Here is a 3918-nt window from a genome sequence, read left to right as displayed (position 1 = left end):
CGTAGCCTTTGTAAGCGTCTTTAATATTCCCAAAGCATAGATCGAGTGTTTTCTCCCTCCTTGTCGGGCACTTGACATACTGATAATAATTAGGCAACACACTTTTGATAGAACACGCATTAAAGTCTCCGAGAATTAACTTTGGAGCGTCAGGAGCAATATGTTTTCTATTTTGGCCACAGTGTCGTATATCCTGTTTGCAGCAGCCCTTGTGTTAGTGCGTGGATGTATATACACAACGGTGACAAACACCTGTCCAAATTCCTTAGGCAGGTAGAATGGCCTGAGCGAAAGGGATACCAGCTCAATATCCTCGGAGCAATAAGAGTCTCTGAATGTATAGCTATTGCACCACCCCTCGTTAATATAGACACACACTCCACCACCGAGCTTTTTACCGGTTACTTGCGTATCTCGGTCCAGTCTAATCGGGTCGCAAAATCCTGGAATTCTAAGGGATGAATTGTCTATCGTGTCTTTAAGCCATGTCTCCGTAAAACACAGCAAACAACTTTCTCGATATTCTGAAAGGTACCTCACTGCCGTTCGAAGCTCTGTCAGCTGTTTCAACAGGGAGCGGGTGTTCGCCAGGATAACCGTAGGCAGAGGTGGTTTTCTCCCCCGCGCACGTACCCTGTAACGTACTCCACCGCGTCGGCCTCTTTTTTCCTCCTCGATGCCTTCGGCCGCCTTGCACACTCATCAGGCAGGTTGTCTGGAAAGATATTGGTCTGCAAATTCCTTAATTGCAGCAGCTGGTCTCGGCTGTAGCGAAGAATCCCATCCGCTGCAACAGCGGTATTCTCAGGTGTATAGACCCTTTTCAGTCACGTGACCTTCGTAAACGCGACCGCCATTTTGGACATGTAGTGGACTTCGGCTCGAATCAGTTTGAATGCGAGGAAGGCGACAAACGAAAAACATAAAAGAAAAAGGAGCGAGATGCAGAAAACACCTTCACTATCCAGCGACGTAGGGCATTTACAGGGCGAGCAGAGGGAGAGGTATTTGCAAAAATTGAGGTTAGCAGGCTTAGAGAACGACGTTTACCTGCTTCCACCAGGATTGTTCACTGACGTACGGAAGTACACGAAGCCCTCGTCTTTACCTGACTTCGGCCCAAATGATCTGTATACCTATGTCGTTAAAAACCCATCGCCATACACGCCAACGTCCGAGGTTCCGGAGCGCGCTCCGGCTTGCTCCAGGAGTGCTCCGGCCGAGGTTCCGGAGCGCGCTCCGGCTTGCTCTGGAGCGTGCTGCTTAATTTGAGGGCAACTTCGGCCGGAGTGTGCTCCGGAACCTCGGCCGGAGCACTCCTGGAGCAAGCCGGCGCGCGCTGCTTAATTTGAGGGAGAGCAAGCCGGCACGCACTCCGGAACCTCGGACGTTGGCTCCGGCAGCTATTTACACTGGATCCGGTGTAAATAGCTGCCGGATCATAATTACAGTAAACTAGTAAATCCAGTAAAGGAAAAACTTGAGACTGAAAGGTTTTAACAGTCATCCAAATGACTGAACGTAAACATTGCTACAGTAACATACCAGCTACTTGTTGACATTAGCTAGTCAACAATAGCTACTACAGAAGAACAAAGAGGTTACAATGGGTTATTTTAACCTATTTGGTTACACACTCGCCGCCACAGAATGTTAACAGCAATGTAATGCCTTTTCTGGCTAATTTTATTCGTCTTACCTCCAACAAAGTGGTCACTACACAAGCGGTGGTATGCCGAGGGCTGCCAATCTGTTAATGGCCGCTATCCATCTTCTCCGTCGGGATCCGATAAAATGATAACCCTTGCCTTGTTTGTTGATGGTTACTACGTCCAGGTGCACAACAATATAGTGGCATGATGGAAGTCTTGCTGAAAGTAAAAACTTTCTTTGCTGCCGTTCCTCAATGCTGGCTGTGGTAAACTACTGGTAGTACACGTCCAAAATGGCGGCCGCGTTTGTCGTGACGTCACGTGAAAAGGGTCCATAGCCAGTATTCAATGAGTGAATGGCCGCCGGCAGCAACAGGTAGATTATCAGGATAATGAGCAGAAACACCTTTAAACGCATTTTGCTCGACGCTTGTTTTGGTCCTAGCAAGAATCAGAAAGTCCAAAAACGTGTGTGGGGGGGGGTTTGTGAAACAAAAAACAAAATTAAACAAACTATAAAAAAACAAACAAATAGTTCAGACGCACTGACTGGCACTCGTCGCCGCAGCGCAGCGCCGGAAGTCAGAAAGAGAGTTACGTTCTGTCTGTTCTGTCCCATAAGTGGGAGCTGTAAGCAACGTATTGGCAAACGTTCATGTTTTGTTCAATAAAAGAAATAAGCATTGATAAAGTTCTTCTTACAAATAAATCAGTCATGTGTTTTGTCTCCATTTTGCAATAATGTCTGCTGATGAGAAAATAAAATGTTTATTTTTTGTTTGTTTATGGCTTAATAAATGTTTATATATATATATATATATATATATATATATATATATATATATATATATATATATATATATATATATATCTCCTTCTCACCCCCGGCGGGGGGGTGGTATCCATGTCATCCTCAAGCTCGGGTCCTCTACCAGAGGCCTGGGAGTTTGAGGGTTCTGCGCAGTATCTTCAATGTTCCTAGTACTGCACTCTTTCGGACTGAGGCTTCAGATGTTGTTCCTGGGATTTGCTGGAGCCACTCTCACAGTTTGGGGGTTACTGCCCCAAGTGCCCCCACTACCACGGGGACCACGCAACCCTTGACCTTCCACATCCGTTCCAGCTGCTCTTTCAACCCTTGATACTTCTCAAGTTTCTCATGTTCCTTCTTCTTGATGTTGGCATCAGCTGGGATCGCCACATCTATCACCACCACCCTCTTCTGCTCTTTGTCCACCACCACTATGTCCGGTTGGTTAGCCAGGATCTGTTTGTCAGTCTGGAAGCTGAAGTCCCACAGAACTTTGGCCCTGTTGTTCTCAGCCACCTTCTGTGGTATGGCCCATTGGGACTTGGGTACTTCTATTCCATACTGGTTGCAGATGTTCCTGTATACTATCCCAGCCACTTGGTTGTGCCTCTCCATGTATGCTGATCCAGCTAGCATCTTACACCCTGCTACTATGTGCTGGACTGTTTCAGGAGCTTCTTTGCACAGTCTGCATCTTGGGTCTGATCTACTCTGGTAGATCCTGGCCTCTATGGCTCTTGTGCTTATGGCCTGTTCTTGTGCTGCCATGATTAGTGCCTCTGTGCTGTCTGTCAGTCCTGCATTATCCAGCCACTGGTAGGATTTCTTGATATCAGCCACTTCCTCTATCTGACGGTAGTACATGCCATGTAGGGGTTTGTCTCTCCAGGTTGTCTGTTCCTCCTCCTCCTCTGCACTCTCATCAGGGTTCTGCTGCCTGAGACATTCACTTAGCAGTTCATCCTTTGGGGCCATCTTTCTGATGTATTCTCGGATTTTCGATGTTTCATCCTGGACCGTGGTCTTGACGCTCACTAGCCCTCGGCCTCCCTCTTTCCACTTAGTGTATAGTCTCAGGGCGCTGGACTTGGGGTGGAACCCTCCATGCATGGTGAGGAGCTTTCTAGTCTTGATATCTGTGGCTTCTATCTCCTCCTTTGGCCAGTTTATGATACCAGCGGGGTATCTGATGACTGGTAGTGCATACATGTTGATGGCTCGGACCTTGTTTTATATTTATATAATTAATATTAATATTAATATATAAAATTAAATAATTCCCCTAAATTACCGTAATTCCAGTGCTTTTTTTTTTTGAAGATTCCCAAAATTCCCGTACCAAAGTTTCCATGGAAACTTTCCGGAAATTTTCCACCCCTTTGCAACCCTACTCGGAGCACTTGTGTTTGTTGATGTAGGTGGATTTAAAAAAAAAAAAATTCCATGCTCACATGG

Source organism: Neoarius graeffei, chromosome 5, assembly GCF_027579695.1.
Source record: "Neoarius graeffei isolate fNeoGra1 chromosome 5, fNeoGra1.pri, whole genome shotgun sequence".
Classification (NCBI taxonomy): Eukaryota; Metazoa; Chordata; class Actinopteri; order Siluriformes; family Ariidae; genus Neoarius; species Neoarius graeffei.
The sequence above is the reverse complement of the archived record's forward strand: the minus strand, read 5'-3'. Positions refer to the sequence as shown.